The sequence below is a fragment of the Rhea americana genome, unplaced genomic scaffold (genome assembly GCF_003343005.1).
Source record: "Rhea americana isolate MKP2758 unplaced genomic scaffold, rheAme1 scaffold_90, whole genome shotgun sequence".
NCBI lineage: Eukaryota > Metazoa > Chordata > Aves > Rheiformes > Rheidae > Rhea > Rhea americana.
Window position 1 is genome coordinate 1,264,540 of NW_028187089.1, and position 19,353 is coordinate 1,283,892.

At 49.9% G+C, this 19,353-nt stretch overlaps 1 protein-coding gene across 4 annotated transcripts in view; it reads right to left on the reverse strand.

Annotated features, from left to right (window-relative positions):
- Positions 1 to 19,353, reverse strand: part of ARHGEF9 (Cdc42 guanine nucleotide exchange factor 9) — a 201,691-nt gene extending 182,338 nt beyond the window's left edge. For 3 of the 4 annotated variants that reach the window (XM_085324358.1, XM_085324359.1, XM_085324357.1), the window contains exon 1: positions 19,283 to 19,353. The gene's annotated coding sequence lies outside the window, so the exon portion shown is untranslated. Of the gene's footprint in view, positions 1 to 2,629; positions 2,685 to 19,282 lie in introns of those variants that run through there. The other variant, XM_085324360.1, reaches the window with a different exon arrangement.

Genomic DNA, 19,353 nt, shown 5'->3' on the forward strand with positions numbered 1-19,353 from the left:
GTTTGTTACCAAGGTTAACTCTAAATTAAAAAAAAAAATCAGAATTTCATCACAAAGAAACCAGCTTGCACGTGCATAGGTTTGCTATGCTTTGGCTGTACATTTACTCAACTCACTGTCTTTTGTCAGCTTCATGATGGAAAGATCTTAAAAGATGATCTCCTTCCCCAGGCAGACATCTATGCTGGGATCTAAGCACAGACTAATCATCACTTAAACAATGTAATACAAATTTATGTGGGATCTATGTCTTATACTGGGTCACATGGGGCTGTTCCTCCACTAGGAGCTCCAGAGCCAGACAGACATTCCTCATTTCCCAGGCTGCTCAGCTCACTTTGGGTCCATGAATTGTGCACAGAGATCACCACTGCAATTTAAAGAATAACAAAAACTGAGCCAAGCTGTGTGTGTGTTGGGGGGGGTGGATCCAGGCCCTGCCAAGGGCCACGGTGTGGTGGTGGTGCCTTGTGGAAAACAGTCATAGCTGTTCTTAGGAGAAAAAGGCTGGTCAGGTCAGCAGGGTCAGGTCCTCATCCAGGTCTGGGTGGTTGGCTGAGGAACACCACTTTGTTCAAAAATATCTGTKTGTGCTTGCTTTACAAAACACTAACGTCCCTCCTGGTGGGGAAAACAGCTGCCAATGCYATAGCTGTCAATCAAACACTGCAACTCTTCCAAATTATGTGAGCTACTCTGGTCTCTACCTCCTCTCTGCATCTTCACCCAAGACCTAGCTGTTCTAGCCACAGAAATGGTAGCCCTTAATTCTCAAAATTCACCTTCCTTTTTCAAGTGATTTAGGTTGACAAGTGGATTGCACAAAATCCCAATCAACTGGCACCAGGCATGTTACACAAATTTGTGTGTCCACAGCCACAATCCTCCTCCAAATTCCTTGCATTTTTTTCCACTATCCAAATCTTTAAGAAAGCACTAGGCACTTTGTAGCTCATCTGCAATTGCGTAACATTTCCTTGGCAACGAGGCAATTCTGACACAAGACAGGTAAGTGTGATATCAATCTGGCTCCTCTTAAATGTCCTTCAGCACATGGAAACAAGAGCAGAAATAACACCGTGGGGCCAGGTAATGCCTACTGAAGTTAACAGTTTCTCTTGGGCTTAGTGGACACTGAAACAGGACCAAGCATCCAGGCCTGTCTGTCCCAAACTACCATGAAGGAACTGTTTTCTTGGGCAATCCTGTTCTCCTGTGCCGGCCAGTAAAGATTCCCATAGCCATTTTCCAGGTGTTGTGCACAGCCGTAGCAAAATAAAGGTGTCTATGTACCCAAAGAAATAAGGGTAGCGAGGTTGGCTAGYGAAGAAGCACCGATCACGAAAGGTTTCTTGGCCCAGGCAGAGCTTAGCTGTGTTGGGAGACCCCGAAGATARAAAAAAACTCCTCCTTTAAAACTAGGCAATTCCTGCTGTTTCCAAGGCTGGTAGAAAACAATTTCAGAACAATATTTTATGTCATAACAGCTCTTGGGCAATGAGYAGACATATTTTATTGCATGTTTGGTGCCGTAAAGTTGAAAAGGCAATGTGTTAAAATGCTTAGCAGTTAGGACCTCTAGCTGGAAAGAGGACCTGCAGAAGGGTTCCTGGGTTAAATATTTGAAAGGACTCTCTCAGCCATGAAAACATTAAAAATTCAACTGAATCACGACTCCTCAGAGGAAAATACAAAGAAACATGGAGCAGATGTTTCAGGAAACTTCTTTGCAGAGGATAAATTTCATCAGCACTCAGAAGCAGCACAAGGGCTGTAAATCAGAGCTCGCCCTGTACCAGCTCCATGTCAGACCTCCGAGCAGGAGGAAATTTCATTTAGCTGCAAAACTTGGCAGCAGAGCAGACTCACAAAGAAGCGAGCAAGACTCCACCCAAGCAGGCTACGAAGACCATGAGGTCATGGAGACGCTACATCTGCGACCCAGCATGGAGCCAAGCTGCCACCAACACGCTGCATTCCCTGCATTGCGGCCACAAGTCAGCCCCCCTCCTYGGTACCAACAGGAGTATTTATGGATCCACAGGGAGCTGGATGGAGGAGGCAACCAAACTGAAGATGCCTTGGCTTTGTTGTTCATCAGATCAGCCAGAGGAACACATGCCATGAGGAAAGGGTTGAGGGGCAGGACTACCTCTTTCCCCAGCAATTAGATTTTTGCTGGCGTGAACTTCTTTAGTAATGAGGTTTCTTTTCCCCCAGTTGTGATGGATAATGAACATGTCCAATTATATTTTACAATTCCAGCTTTATGCAGTCACTTTTCTTTCTCAGAAGACCAATTCTACCCAGGCATCTGACCAAAGCACTTTTTGCCCTTCGCTAACAACCTGACACGGTCAGTGCTGTCAAAGTTGGGTTCTGATCAGCCACCAACAACACACATCTGTTTCTTTTTTACCTGCTCTTTTAATTGCAGAGCCATCCCACCAGGGCTGCACTGCCAAGACTAGCCTTCCTCTGTGTCCACACAGCTCCCTTGCTGCAGATTCCCAGAAGTCACGGCCCCATACGTCTGCCAGCACAGGAGTTTGTTCAGTCTCTGATTTGCATCATGTGAAAGCACACCAAGACCGTCACCTGCTTAAGCTGCCAGAAAGCTTGCTCTTACCTTGTCCATCACCTGCCCCAGGTGTGCTGAGAGCCACGTTTCRTTCCAGAAGATCTAGAGGGCCAGCATCAAAACTGGAACAGCAGTGGGAGCTCACCTGGGCAAACAGCTACGTGCCATTATCTACTGGGTACGGGAGCCCAAGGTGGACTCGCCCCCGGCAGATACATGTCCATGAGTGTTTCACGTGAGCATCTGCTGAGCCTCTTCCCTTCCCCTGCTCATGCTTGGGGCAGCTCTCCAAAGCTCTCAGTCCATCTCTCACCTTTCAGCAGTGCTAAGTTTGCTTAAAACCCCACCAGCTGCCCCCAGCAGCACCAGATGCTGTTGAGCGGCGCTCGAGGATTTGGGACCGTGCACCAGGCGAGACGGCTCTCCTGCAAGGCGGCACTGGGAGCTGGAATGTGCCCAGGGCCCCCGGGGACACGAGCTTCCACCGGGCTCTTCCTCTGCAGAATATAAAATAACAAACAACAAGGAGCGTTTGGCCATTGTTTGTCAGGGAAAGGGGAGCGGCGGGGACAGGGCACACGGCGGAGCCGGCCAGAAGGCACGGCTAAGCTAAGGAAGTCCTGCCTGGGCTTCAGTGTATCCGCTCCTCTCCAGGAGGGGCGGGGGGAGGCAGGAAGGAGAGAAAATAGAGAACAAATGATCCTATAACCCTTGAGAGAAACCTGTCTGCTCCAGGAGAGCGTATTTAGCTCCAAAACGTGAAGCCTCTTGCTATACAAAAGAAAAAGAGGAAAGAAAACCCCGCCAGTTCTTCCGTTACCATGTTCTACCACTGGAAAAATGGGAGGAAACAGATGTTAAGCTCTACAGCGTCAGGAAATTATCTCTTTCATGAGGGTACAGTTACCTCAGTGTATTTAGGTCAAATAAATAGCTCGAGAATTGTGACTTCTCCCCCTTTCTGTTTATGTCTCAGCACACATCTCCTCGGTCTCCCTTGGTGCCGCTTTGAAGGACCAGCCACAAAGCGTCGCTCAGTTTCTCGCAGCACACGCACGGACGCCGCAAGCTGGAGCCAGGCACACTCGGCTGCCGAGCAGCGGCCCGGGCCCGGCTGCCCGCCTAGGAAGTCCACGCTTGCCCTGGTGCAGAAAGCCATCATCGCCCGCAATTGCTGCAACTTTGCTGTCCCTACAAAAATTCAGGATCTCATTTACAGGACAAGGCGGACTATTTGCTGCTATGCTTTGGCCAGGCATGGCAATACTGTAGCTTATGTATTTATTTTTAAATAAAGGTGGAAGGAACAYGGACAGGAGACTTGGGTGAAACATCTGTTAAAGGGATCTGGAGGCCTTCAGCAAGTGCTATTACGGCTTTCCGGTGCTGGCTCCCCAAGGAGAGATGAGCAAGTGCCCATAGGAAGTGACCGCAGAATTTAAGCATGATTTTACATGCTCTGCAAAATACGTTACAAGGGAAGTTAAAATCTCCCATTAGGAGCAGGAGGTGGCCAGACGGACAGGAGATCGGCTTGAATGCTGCTGCAGTCAGGAGAGGACAGATGCTACTCAAGCACTGAGTAACTACTAAGCAGCAGAAGTGAACCTGAGGTAGTGGTCCATTATTGATGACAACCTACCAGAAGACTTGGCTCYTAGCATGCATCAGTCAGCCTGTGCTAAGAAACCACAGCAATGCCACCATTTGCTCCTGCAGCTGCCCCTCAACAGAATTACCGCAGAGCAAACCTCATCCTGACGCAGCCCAGCTCAGCCACCACCACTGCTCAGGCAGCTCCGGTGTTTAACACCCTTCCSCTTGTGAGGATGCACTCAGTGAGGCAAGCAACAGCTCCCATGCTGCCTGAGAGCGACTCCAACTGCACAAAGAGCGTGTGTTTCCAGCCACCCACACTGCACGCCACCTCCTTAAGCATTTGCTACAACAGGATTTTCAGTGTTTTGCCCATAAAATACAGCACAGGTGCTCCAAAGCTGCATGCACAGCGATTTGCACTCCATGAAGCAGAGCTGGAGCTACAGCAGCATGTATCTGCCCAGCGCAGTTTTCACTGGTTTAAGCCAAAGCTTTTACAGCACTGGGACTGAATTGGTGTTTCTGTTAATTCAATATTCGCTGGGCGGATGGATGGATGCACAGACAGATAGCTCCAGCAGCGTATTCATAAAGACAGAACTCGAAACTTCAGTTTGAGTAAATCAGTTCACTCATGTATAATTTAAACATTACTTCCTTCCCATTTCAGGGAGCTTTAGAGTCTGTGCAATGCCTAAACACAATGAAATTAGAGCAGGCGACTCATTTCGCCTACAGCCACAGGAGAGACAGAGTTGTTCAACGGCATCTGTCAGATAAACTGGACTCGTGCTTCTGCTGCCAAGGGTGGGACCAGCTCACTGCAAACACAAGCAGCTCCACAGCCAGGGCTCCACGGGCAGGATTAATCAGTGCGATGCTGGGAGAGGTGCTTGGCCCCACAGCGTGCTCTGCAGCTCTCTGCCTGCCGAGCCCTAAAATCTTCCRTCAAACCGGCAAATGCTTCATTCATTTCCCCAGTGCCAGCACAGAAAAGGGAGTCACGATCTCACCCCCCATGCAGAGCCAAGCAGGAGAAGCTCAAGAACAAAACACAGACGCATAACATACAGGTTGTTTAGGCTGTTCTGTAGTCACCTGGAAGTAGTTAATTACACCTAGAAAAAATTAATTATTATCCAGCAGAAGTTGTAGGTATTCTCAYACCATGGTGGTGAACTGAAATGCAACAGTATAGGCAGATTCGGAGGTCTGTGCCCACACGGACCCCATCAAAGTTGCATGAACGACGGATGTCAAGCCACTGGCCACCACGCTTTGCTGGGAGGCAAGGACTTCACGATGCTCGCTGCACTGCCAATAACCCTGGAAARTAGGGTCAAAAATGGAAACAAGTGGCAGACTACTGCCCGTTGCTCCCCTCAGTCATCACAGGCACTCCCCAGCTCCGAGGTCCACCCCGGGACACGGCCTCTCCTCAGAGGAAAGCAGAGATTCCTCGAGATCTTTACAGCTGGGGCATTCCTCCACAGCGCACCCACTAAAAACACTTTCTTTCTCCAAAATCTTTAAATAAAAGGACACAGACATCTGCAGTCTTAACTAAGAGCCCAAATGAGCAACCAGCATTTAATTGTTTATAYCATCAGACAAAGATAGTGTCCAAATAATTGTCTATTGTATCCCAAAGACAGTACAGGAAAACTCTTCCCCTAGCAGGGAGCCTACGGGTCACACATGCTTCTGCCATAACATTTGCTATAAATAATCTGTTGAGCAAAGGTTTGTGCTCCTTACAAAGCAGCATAGGGCAGTCTCTGAGCTCCTATCAGCTTGAGCCATTAGCTCTCCCCGGAGAGTGTATATCCTACCCTATTGTTCCTGCTAAAATGTTTGAAAGAATTATTTTTTCCTTGCTTCTTTTGTTTKGGGAGTTTATTTATATTTCCTCTTTGACATGGAATTACTACTTGAAGAAAAATAACTGCCATCTCACCAATGCCAATATTGAAATTAGGTGCAGAGGGTCACATTTGCAGCTACATTGCCATAGCTACAGCCTTTACAATCTGTGTTCCTGCGCTAATGTATGTTCAGTGTATTCAGCTCAGGATCAGGAACAAAGCGCCGGGCGCGAAGGACGGCCCCGAATTCTCACCCAGAGATTGTCGGGGCAYGCAGCAACTGGTTTCGCCCAGACTTTGGAAAGAATTATTTCAGTGTATTACTCAGCAGCTCCATTGCACTGGCCTGGCGACGTCAAAGGGCATCTAATGCACATCTAACTGCACCCTCTAAGTCCTGTTTCTACTTCCAGGCAGGTATCAAGTGACCTRTTCTTCTTAGGCAGCTTTAGGGCTGGGATTCCCCCTAGACTTTCCCCACCACCTTGAACATAAGAATCATCTTCTTTATAGCAGCTTGAACATAAGAACCATCTTCACATGGAAAATACTATTATCTACGAATCAGACTGAAGACAAAGATTATTTCTGAGCAYGACACTGCAAGGATACAGCCGCCCAGCAGCCTGGAGGAGCATCCACAGCCCATGAACTGTAGGCAGCTCAGTTGCCAGGCAGCCCGCTTGAGAGTCTCACCTGTAAAACTCCTCTCCATGGGCTCCTTGATCAGCCTGCACACCCAGCAATGCCTCTGCAGCTCCAGGGCCATCAGGTGAAACACGATATAGCTAGCATTGCTTTGAATGAGTCTACCACCTGCCACTACCATTAACAAATTAATCATGAGTTTCTATATGCCATCTTATAGCTCCCGGGAACCATAGCTTCTTGCAGATTTCCTTWCCAAATGGACCAAAAGCATCCCCATGACAGAGAAAATAAATTTGAGGGCAATAAACTGGGATGGATGCCTACTCCCAGTTTGCTCACAGGTAGACACCTGAGCTGCTAGGAACCGGCTAGCTGCACAGTCTCAGTTAATAGCACAGCATCTGAAGGTAAACTGGAATGAAGGACGCCTCCTTTAGAACAGATACGACGTAAAACTGCATGGCTGGGCCCCTGGTTTGCTATAAATTCCGCAGGCACCACATTACGGACAACCTCCACTCATCAAACAGAGTCCTTAGACTAAAAGATGTGCTATAGCCTGACCAAGCTTASAGATTACACTGGTGGCAATTGTAAGCTTGAAGCCTAGGGCATCAGATTTACAAGCTCCTTTTCCTTGCACAGCAAACTCTTGCTTTAGAAGTAAACTTCTGCACTGTCTTTGGTGACAAATCTACCAAATCTTCAAGTGCCCAGAAGTTTGATGTCCCAAAMTTGCATGGGTCAATGGCACACACACTGGGCATTTGGGCACTACCACATTCAGGCACGTCAGACCGGGGGAAGCGGGTGCTCTTGCACRAAATTGTCTTCAGACACATGGAAAACCTGATTCTGCATTTCTTGAGGAGCAACATCATTGCTGGGTCCCTGCTCACTGCAACTAGTTCTCTCCACCTGAGAATCACAACGAGCTTTTGAACTTTGTGTGTAACATCTAATCTGATATTTGGTTCCAAGCCACGAAGGTAGAAGCTCCCACATCTCTCTCACAACCCCACAGAAGCCATGAGGTCCCRCTGAGAATTGCAGACACCCTTCTCTTCCCTCGCACCCTCACCAGGAACGAATGGCTCACCCATCTGCCTTAGTACCCCTTCTAAAGAGATTTATTCACATCCAGCGTCATCACACCCTGGCGCCCGTGACATTGCAGTTGGCCCCCTATGGCGCATGCAGCAATTGCTTTGCAGTAATTATCAGTGGGTGTTTTCACGGGTGCCCATTTTTGGTGGTAACTTTGCCACTGGCGTAGGTGTTCCCCTGTGCTCATGGAGCTTGGTGACCCTGAGCGGTTTCCTTCAGCCAGTGCAAGGTCCCCACATGGGTGCTGCACSCTGAGGCACGAGGAACTGCTGCTCTTGGACACGTGCCTGCCGTGCCRATCCGGCGCTGACGTTAAGCTAAGCGAGCCACTTCGTAGCCTCCTGCATGGCCCCRAGAATGGATCCTGCTCAGACGGCTGCATCTTCTCGCAGGTGTGGCTTTTCCCTGCAAAAGGGCCCGTCAGCTCATACTGCTTGTACGCCAGAGCCCTGCTCACGCCTCTTGCTCTCAGCCGGGCAACGGCGGCAGGAGCCACGTCTGAGCATAGAGAAACAACATCACTTTCAATTAGCGTCATCAGCGGTGAGCTTTTTTCATCTCTGGGCTGTCCAGCGCCCTCCCACGCACTCCGGGATGCTCCGACCGGAGCCTTGCACRGACCGATGACCACCCAAAGCACTGTGGGACCATGGGCAGCCAGYTCTGCCTTCCCATGCTGTCAGCCACCCGGGCTGGTCTTGGGTACCTGATGCCTTGAGTTACCCCAAGCTTTGGTGCAGACACAGGCAAGGTTTTCCCTTCCACCTCCAACTCCAGAGCGTGACACCACATCTGGCCCATACCCCAGCCAAAGCAGCACGTTTCTGCTCTCCCAGCTCGCACCCCTGGATAGAGGCTATAGTTTTATGGGCCCTTTTGAATGGTAAAAAATGAAGCTCTGCTCCTTTCCATACCTCCAGATACTTTCCACCCCAGCACTCACCTCGCCTGTAACAAGGCTGAGAAGTGGATCTCACTGCAAGTTAACACAGGGTGCGGGATAGCACTTATTTTGCAGCTGGAGCATTTCCCTGATGCAGTTCACCACATGTCCACAAGAACATGCCCACCAGTGTGAGAGGGAGCGGGCAGTGTGGAGAACAACATGGGGCAGCAGGAGGCACCTTACAGCCCCAGGCTAGCCCCTAGCCTGCCACAGCCACCCCACGCCATGAGCCCAAGCGCCCAGCACCTCCCCTCTCCGAAGGCACAGCTCCAAGGACAACACTGGCACACTCGCATCTTCGCCCCTGCTTTGAACGCTCCAACGGTTTGGGAATGACCTAAGGGTTTTGCAGGACCTTGCGTGGCATGGATATATAGACTGCCATTGGCTATAAGGTGCAAAAAACCCAAGATYTGCCAGATACACCAACCGAAATTCCCAACACGGTGCAGCATCCAACCAACAAGGATGGATGCTGACATCCTGGCCGCAGCCGAGCAGGGCCATGCGTCAGCTTTGCGACTASAGTCACACGCCTACAGCTTGGGAAACAAAAGGGTAGATGTTTCTGCTGGCACACGCTCCGCCTTCGGCAGCACTGGCCCAGCCACGGCACACTACCTCATGTTTTGTTGACGATAAGGTTCAAATCCTGCTCAGCCAGTGCCAGGGTTGGGAATAATCCCCCAGGCTCCTGACTTGCCCGTGCACGCAGGCAGGGCAGGCCCGGCTTCAGGGCGCTGCCAAGGAGCTCGCGGCTCTTACCATAAGCTGCCGTGGTTTCTGGTTGCTACCGAAGTGCTGTCGGCTTTTATTTAGCTGGAATCCCCGCTCCCTGTTCAGGCAAAATCACTTTGGCTTATGGATCGTACACTTCTTTTTTGCTACTTGCTGTTGCAATGCTTTTCCTTCCCGTAGTAAAAGGAACTGGCTCTCCCTTATATACACACAGCGCTCCCTTAAAATAAAAATCTTTTAATGGGTCAAGCCTTCGTGTCCATCTCACTGGAGAAGCATCAAAAGAGGAACTTAACACCCAGCTGTGGTCACGTTCAACCAACTTAACAAGACAATAACATGGGCTACAAAACGAATGGGCTGACATCAGGATAAAGACGATAATTGTTTTTAGTGGGGTTAGCAGTCCCAAGTGCCCCTTCCCACAATGGTGGTGATGCATCATTCACTGCAGCGCCGTGGAGAAAGGGACATCCTTTGTCCCCCGCAGAGAAGACAAGAGATGTGCTCAAGAATATGGAGGTCTCCAGCAAGGATCAGGGGCAAACCTTGGTTCCCACAGAAGCTTGGAGGGATCTTCACTCCCAACAGGTCCTGGGCTTTACCCTTAATTTCTGGAACTGCAATAAATGAGAGCAGCAGGCCTCACCGAAGGCACAAGAGCTCCACGTGTGTGTAGGCGCTGCCAGACTCGGCCCCGATTTCACAACCACCCGCAACAAGAAAATCAAGAAAGCTGATGCCGTCAGCATGACCAAAGTAATCTCCCTGATCACCGTGTGTTTCAAAGATGTGCCACCGGCACAGGCATCGGTCCCAACAGCAGCAAGGTGATGGCACAGATGCAAGAATGTGCTCAGTCAGCGCCTGGCTGGCTCTGGCCAAGCTCAAGGCCCTGTATGAGGAAGCCCAGGGAAGCCAGGAAAGAGGCAGCAAGGGAAGCACCTGCAAACCCAGACAAGCACAGCCTTTTGGATCCTCACGTCAGAGGCGTATGCCCACATTCAGTTTGTTTTTAACCCTGGAAGGCGGCAGTGTTGAACTTTCCCCCTAAGCCACCCATCCCAATCACGGACCCCTTGCTTCCCACACCCCAAAGTCAAAGCAATGAAGGGGCAAAGGACAAGGTAAGCGAATTAAGCATCTAATTTTGGAGCATTCATGTGTGTCATGCTTTTAATTGTGTCTGTCCGAGCATGGCATCCCCTTTCTCACATAGGCTGCTCTCTCGAAATGCAAGTATTAAAAGCTAGGTGAGTCCTTACAGAAAAGAGGTCTGTATGGGGAGGCATATTCAGCCTAGATCGTATGCTCARTATGAAGTTGTGGCCCATTGCTACAGTAACGTGGCTACATCGCCTCCAGACCAAATCCATCTGTCATTTATCCTGCTCACACCATGGTCTGCCCATATCCTCACGGCTAGAAATGGCAGTTCAAGCAGCATGAGGCTGAGGCCCCTTTTAACAACACCACCAGATTGACACCGGGCTCCAAAGCACATTTTCTCACCAAATTCTTTGCTGAAGAGCTTGTCCCAGCTTGCTTCTTCTCTAGAAATTTGCCTATACCTCTTGGGAAACATTCACAGCCTGCTCACCTATCTGTGAGAGGCCTAACTGCAGCTCCTACATGGTCACRTCCTCACCATCACAGCAGGCACACTGCATCTTTGGTACAAAAATCAGATTTTCCTCTTATACGCTCAAACATGGATTTAGCTGCCTAAATTAAACTTGAGCTAGGGGTCTTGATATTCATCCTTGCAATCATCCTTGCATCCTTGTATACCCTCGGGGGCAGAGGGTATACAAAGAAATGAGGAACTGAAGCACAGAGGGGCTTCTCCAAGACCACCATTCAGACAGATGTGGTCTCCAAAGAAAACCTTCTGCCTGAATCCCCAGATTGTCGCTGCTCCCAGCAGAAGATGCACTTTCCTTCGCAAGTGTGTTTGAAGGGAGACGAGCAGCATTTTCGCATTTCGGTATGAMGCTTCAAGGAAGAGGCAGCAATGCCTGTCTGTCCCCTGGCTACAGCACTGGGCAGAGCCACAGCAGAGCTGTGCTGCAGCATCCTCTAGTACCACTGCTCCTCAGAAGAAACCTCTCTGTGCTTTCACTGCTCTGGCTGTGTATGAAAGGGAAACTTTCCAGATATCAAAGCAAAGTGCCTGGACTAATTATCACTGGAAAAGTTCAAGCTGGAAACTATACAGATACACTGCCGATACTTATAGACAGCTTAAGTGGCACTGCCCTTGTTCTTCATCGGTGGAAAACCCAAGGATTTCAACCAAAGGATAGTCTGGACTAGAAAACATAGGGGTTGCATTTAAGTCTGTATKTCCCCATTGCTTTGGGCAACAGTAGATGCTTCAGAGGAAGAGGCAAGAACTTCATTAATCAGTAGTTATAGAATAATCTTTTGTCTAGGAGAAAATCATTTCTAGTTTTCTCAAACACAGGTTGGCTTATACCCTGAAACATATTGGTTTATCTTCCTTTTATACAGATATTTCCGACTAATGCAACTCCTTGTCTTAATAAAAGCTTATCAAAACCTTTGGCCTTAGCTTATTAGGACAATGAAGAACTGGAGATTCTTCAGATAGGCCTGAGAGACAGGCCAAAAAGCCAAGCTCTGCTGCTTTGGAGAATTACAATCACTGCGTATCTGAGAAATTGYGCTCTCGTCCCATTTGCAGCGTGAGCTGCACGCGCAGAGACTTGCTAAGGTTTATATCCTCTTTCTGTGCCCCCTATCCTCCTCCTCATCCTCTGTGTAAGGCAGCAGCACCTGGCTGCGCGCCCCAGCAACCTACCACATTTTTGCCTCTTTTTTGCTCCTCTTCTCAGCCCATGAGGGGCTCCAGTTTAGGTTTGGTTCATCCACTCAAAAGGATTGCAAAAAAACAAGTAGAAGCATTTTCCAGATCTATCTTCATTAATGTTAAGATGTTTATGGCTTGGCCTTAAAATCTTCCTCAGTGGTACTGGAAAGCCAAACACGGCAGCATCATCTCACCAAGGGAAATGAAATGAAGCTGATAAAGCTTTCTGCCCAAGCTGATGCTGTACTTTCACAGGCAGTTAAAGGAAACATAAGCCAGCGAAGCCATTAATAAAARTGGTCTTGCCCTTTGCTCCTCATCTCCATGCCTGCTGCCTTATTCCTCATGCCAACGCACATCTGTGCAGCTACACAGTGAGGCTGGCAGAAGATGCCACCAGGATTAAAATAAATCTGTGCAACAGCCAGCTTAGACAGCCGGGAAGGGAGCATCAAACTGCAGCCCTTGATGGAGCACAGACACCAAGTGAAACAATTTCTTAAGGTGAGAAAAGAAGCGCCAAAGTTGCTTTCCCTGCAATCTGCAACAATCTGTTGGACAGATTGCAACAGCGACAATCTATCATTCTCTGGACACCTCGTGCCTCCTCTTCCACTCTGGCCTTGCAGAAGACAGAAGTCGAAATGATCAATATGGACCTGCTGGACTCTGGAAGAAAGAGCTCTGACTCCCGTCCAACAGGCCACATCTGTCCATGCAAAATGCTCCCCCAGGCTGCAGAGCTTCCCAGCGCTGGAAATTGCAYGTCATTTCCCTAATTCTGCCAGAAGAGCTAAATATGTGGGAAAAGGAAGGTATCTGACTGTCTGGGGAGCACGAGATACACACGCACCACCAACCACAGGTGAAACTGCACCTTCAGCCCTGCATCCAGGCCGCGTTGCAGATCAGGGCACCACCTGGGGCCTATCCAGTGCCAGAAGACAAAGTTGTCTGGCAAGGAGAAACGCTATATGAAGGCACAAGGCCCCAGCCGGAGAAGAGGACTGGTGACTCTCTCCCAGCCCACTTCGAGGCGGTGAGGAAGCCTGCTACTGCCTTGCTRGGACCTTGCTGAACGCTACCGAAGGTCCAGCACCCTCTGGAGAACTGACCGACTGCCATTTGGATACCTCTCCATGCCGTAACGGCCTTCAAGGCCAAAGTCTTTGGCTCCCCACAATTTCCTTCAGCAACTTGACAGATCATTCATGGGAAACGCTGTCTGAAGGAGCTCCAAGCCTTCTGGAGACCCCACAGGGACTATACGGGGATGTTCTTTTATCACCCCTCTTTTTGTAAAGTCTGACTCGCCACATGYCCTCGGTTTTGTGCTGCAGATACCCTTTGCACACAGTTTGCTCTCTAGCTAAATATAGCGCAGCTTATCCATAGAGAGCAGGAAACAGTTTCTCCAGGCCGGCCAGGCACTGCCTTCACCGCTGGGAAGCAGCTCCTGGCGAAAGGTGGAAGATGAGATCTTCCACAGGAATCTAAAAAAAACCACATGTCTCCCTCACAGTTCATCTTGGGCTGAAGCCCACCAGAAAAGAAGCCCCTACCTATAGCAGTGGGTATAAAGTGGGTATTGGCTGGCTCCTGCTGGGGGAAGTTTAAGGGCTGCAAAAATTATTCTGGGAACTGCTGAGGTGATGCTCTCCYTGCTGGGACAGGAGAGTGGCCTGGAGAAACCAGCTGCCCCTGCGAAAGACTCTTATCGCTTAAGCCTGGTGGAGCAATAACAGGAAGAAATTGTTTTGACAGGACTTACACCACGTAAAGTAAATTCCCCAGGCGCTGCTCTTTAAAATCCTATTGGAAAGCACATGCGCGCGCGCGCGCCGCTGTCCCCGCCGCAGAGATACGGGGCTTTCCCCCGGGCTACAGCCCGTGAGATGGCCACCATCCTGGTCACATTTCTTGACGTTTCAAAAGCAGGGTTTTGGTGGGGTTTCGTGTCCCCAAGACGCCTGGCTGCAGYGATTCGGGGCAACGAGCATCGTTCTCCCTCGGTGTCTGCCACCCATCACCCGGAAAAATTGCAAGTACCCGGAGGCACGGGGAGGGACCATGCCGTGGCTCCCGGTTTCGCTCCAGATTTTCATTAACCCCAAGGATTCCCGTGAAAAACTCGAGTAGCGAGTTTGAGCAGAAACACGGTGACACAGGGTTTGTGCATGAACACACGGTGTGCAAGCACCGATTTGGCATTGRGGTGGGCTCGCACCCCCAGACCAGTGCCCAGAGCCAGCAAGATGTTTTCCAACGTGAGCAAAAGCCGAGTCCTGCTCTGGCCCYGACCAACAGGGCCCGTTACGATGGTGCAACCAGAATTTCCCCRCACAGGGCAGCATGCCGGCTCCAGTGAGCAAATGCTGCAGGAAAGCGCTGCCCCGGGAAAGGCAGCTCTGCAGCACGTCCGGGTGACGTCTCCCAGGCTGCTGGGGACACCGCTCCTACACCCAGGCCAGAGCAGAGCAGCATCACAACCAAGTCCGCGCCAGAAAGCAGGCAAAACTGCACTAACGCATTGGAACAGAAGCCGCTCGGCCTGGGAACGGCTGCAGATAATTAACTACCAGACCAAGCCTTTGGCAACATCTGGACATGGCTTTGTCTCATGGGTATTTCACCACCCTGCACAGCCCTCGTGAAAACACGGTGCCTGAGCGGGCGGTGATTTAGCGGGTGCTGCTGTGATTTCCAGCCAGGCCCAGAGGTCTCCGGTATCTCCAGATGTGCTATCAAGGGAGCCTTTGCAACGCGTGGTAGTGGAGGACTACCCCGACGTGCAACATGGACCAAGCTACYCCTCAAGGGCGCGAGAAGCCAGCCCGCCTGTTGGCTGCCACCTTGCAACACAGGGCTGGCCAAGGCAGCAAGTCACTAATTATGCTGCTTCCTCCATCTCTCCATGTACGCCTTTGAAGCAGCACTCTGCCAGGCCAGGAGGGMGCTCTTCATTCACATCTTTCCACAAAACAGGTGATAACACCTGAACCCGACTCAGCAACAGTCCCAGGTAACTCTGGATGCTTCAGGACCTCAGCMGAGATCTCCTGGAACTAACCCAGCTGGCCATATTTGGTCGCTTACTGCTGGACTCAGCAGGTGTCTTGCAAGCACCTCAAAAAGCTCAAATGTTTGCAAAACACATCAGCTGTTCAGAGATCCAGTGTTTGGGGCTTTGGCTCCAGAGTTAGCCTGATGCACGATGAAAAGACCACTTTTCAAGGAAAGCTCCACAGCAGGCAGTTGGCATCCCAAGAAGAGACGGGCAAACCAGAAGCAAAGGGCTTTCACCTCATTTCTTCCATCTGTTCACCTGACTTCCCTGTGCCTCCTCCTTCCTGCCCACAAACAAGGGATAAGGGCTACCACTTGCTCGAGCAGCAGCTCCAGTCCCCTCATCCAAGATTGCTAACATGTAATCCAGCATCCCAAAAGGCAGGCATGCTGCCCCCCCCCAGCGCCAGAGGGACCGTGGGGTACACCACAACCTGCTTTTTAAAAACACTCAGGTGCATCTAGAGGAGGAGACACATTGCCATGTTCAAAGACAAAAAGCAAAGCCTTGATCCCAAGATTTGAGAGAGCCTCTGGGTTTGGGCTGGGACCAAGGAACTGAGGGYATACACACATACATGCAGCAGAGCGTGGCTGGAGAACATGTGCTGTCCAAGACCTCAAATAAGTTGAAATCAATGGTGATTTGCATTAACATGATCTGGCTGGGATYAGGGTAAGCAACGGGCAACTCAGCAACCTGTTCAAAAGAAGGAAGATGAAGTTCTGTGGTYGAGGAAGACCATCTACAGATGCAATGAGACCCTCTTTTCAGAGAAGAGCAGAGAAGATATGGATAAGAACATCAGAGCAACATTAAACTCTTGGAGATCAACCTACATCAAGGAAGATGTTTACAGAGTGCTGTGTCCAAAATGTCTGCAACGAGCAGAGACACAAACCACCTTTCTGCAGACAGCCATGAGTGAGCAAGGTTTGGGATTTAAAGGGAAGATACAGAAAGATGCTAACAAATGTGTGTGCATATAGACTCCTCAGCCTTCTCTGTTCACACCTGCTTGCATTTTCTGGACCCTTCTGGGTCAAAAAAGTATAATCAATCCCCCCAAACAAAGCCTTGCCAAAGTCAACGGTGCTTACACATGCGGTAGAGACCTGGCATGTGGAGGAGCTCCAGCGGAAGTGAAGGAGCTCCAGTGGAAGCAGCAATTCAGGTCCTGTGGGCAATAACAGCTGTATAACCGAGCACCAAGGCAAGGTCAGAGCCTCCGTCCACCCCGTGCCACAGCAAAGACCATAAAAATGCAGTTATCCACCATGCACATGCATTTTCCAGTGGGAAAGAGCAAGCGCAAGCTGCTGCGGGGMTCTCCTAGGCGCTTGGGCTTTAGGGGTACACATCCAAACGCCCCTCAGGATAACTGACTAAGCAGCACGGAGCAGGACTGGACCAACGTACTGTGGACCAAGCCRCAGGAGATGCCAAGCCACCATCCCACAACAATAAATCTGCCCAAAACATGGAAACAGCCCACTAAAAAATTCCATTAACTTTCTTTCAACGTTTTTACTTCCTCCTCCTTCTTTTTCACCTGTGTCATTTATGGCATTCTTTTCTTTTCTTTTTTTTTTTTTTTTTTTTTTTTTTAAGTGAGGCTCAGTAATTTTTATTAAATCACCTAATATTACTGCAAAAACTGAGAAAGTTTCTAAGATCACGAGACCTTTTGTGAGACCTATTGGCGAGGCAAACCAACATCCAGCTAAACACAGGCAGGAATAATTGCTCCAGGTGTAACCAGGTTGCTGTAATTAGCTCAGTGGTTTCCAGCCTTCTGGTCCTCCAGTCTCGGGGGAATTCAGAGACTATGTCTAAGAGGGCTAAATAGGATAACTATGAGAGCAAACCAGTTCTCACACTGAAGTTCCTTCCAGGCTCATCTGCAGTTTTCGCAGGAGCCTGTGAGTTGGGARGAATTAAAACCCATGGAATAGGATGGTTGAGTGCAATTAACACTCAGGAGGCCAAGAGGAGAGAGCAGAAGGAGAGGACGGGAGCCACCAGTGCTCGGGCAACCAGAGAGAAAGAGGCAGCGCCCACAACCAGTATGCGATGAAGCRGAGGTGGAGCAAAGGAAATACTGCAACAGGCCTGAAAATCATCCCGTGGCACCCGCGATTTTCGGTGTCTAGTAGCAAAAGCTTTAGTTCCCATCTCCATCTTTTCCAGGCAGTTTTGCACAGTGCTTCCAGATTCTCGGGAGTCCATCCCGAGGTTCCCACGGAGCGGACAATGCTTCTCCACTTCCGGCGTTCACATGCCTACGTGCACGCGCTCGCCCCTGCACAGATGCACCTGCTTCTTCCTCTTTCCCTTATCAGCCAGCCTTTTCCCGTTTGCCCGCCAGATCCTCGATGGGAACGCGCTGATGCCCCGTCCGCCCAAACGACGGCCGCCCCTCGGGGAGCTCACCCAAAGCGAAAGGCAACCGAGCCGCCGGCGGAGCCGCCGGACTTTGCGACAGGCCTTTCGCTGGCGGACGGGGAGGAAACGCCACCGCTCCGCCGCGCGTTAACCACCATAAATTAAATGATTTCAGCTGGAATCACGCGTGCCTATGAGCATCCACACCGCAAGAAGGAAATGAGCTGGGGCAGCAGAAATTTGGCATTCCCGGCCCTATACCTAGTCTTTTGTCTCATCGGGGAGCAAAATCTGCTCGCGTTAGCGGTTCTGCCAACCGCAGCGGACTCCACGTACAAGCACGCCTGAGCTACCATCTCAGCTGCGGGTCTCCAGCAACGCTCCTACCCAGAGTGAGACAAATCAGCTTACTTCAAGAGCAGTAATTTTGGCACTCTCGCTTTTAATTCCCCTGATCAATCCCGATACCATGGAGGAGGCGAGCGACATTCCATAAATACCAGATTTAAATGGTTACGGCAAGTTTGGACCAATTCACTATATGCCACTTTAGGCATTAATAACCTGTGCCCTCCATGCAATGTTAACTGCTGTGCTGTAGAGTTACACTGGATTTCTCACGAACCGCAGTAAGTCGATTTAGGGAGAAACGGCAAGCTGCCGTTACTGGAAGGAAAGTGTTGTCCCTTGTCCTCCAATAAAATCGCAGGGAGGAGCGGAAAGGTTAAATCAGCTATTAATTAATGCATTTTGAAATAGCTCCTCTAATGAGTACTAAGGTGTAAGACAAAACCACAGAGGTGGAGAGCTGAACGTGGCATCTAAGGGAACCCTGCAGCCACATCGCCTGTAAACATATGAGTAAGTCCCTCGCACAGAGGTTGCCCCATCAGCTTCACCGTGACTACTCACATCAGTAAGAACTGAACCATCCAAGCCAAAAAACACCCATTCCAGCCAAGAGAAATACTCTCCTGGATTTAAACATACTTTGAATCAGCCCCGGTGAGTAATGACCTAATTCTTAGGCAGTTCACACGAGCGAGTATCAGGCATAAGCTGTTGAAATCAGATATACACGTACAGTGAGAAACAAAACTGGACTGTGATCAGAATTTGGCCCAATGCAGTAGCCATCCAGCTCCATTTGAAGTTGTTACTTCCTCAGCAGCTCAAATAAATGAACAGAAAGAAGGATTTGCAGCAGCTTACGCTGTACAGGATCTCGCAGAACTAATGCAGACTTTGCTGCTCTGCATTTACTGACAGTTGCATCCGACTACCACGATCGCAAAGCGAATACTACGGGGGATTCGTCCTGCCGTTTTCTGCTCAGGAGAGCGACTCCTCAGCTGCCAGGAACACAACGCAAACCGATCCACTCGCGACTATTTTTTTTTTCTTGCGACGCTGCAAAAGTCCCAGTTCTGAGAGCACCAAGCTCAGGCGGTGCCCACGTCGTGCCAGCCCGCCCCGAAGAGCGCCGAGAGCCCCCCCGTCACCCTCTTACCTTAGCACATGGCCTCTGTGCAGCCTACGGAAAAAATCCCGGAAAGCACCAAAAAAAAAAAAAAAAAAAAA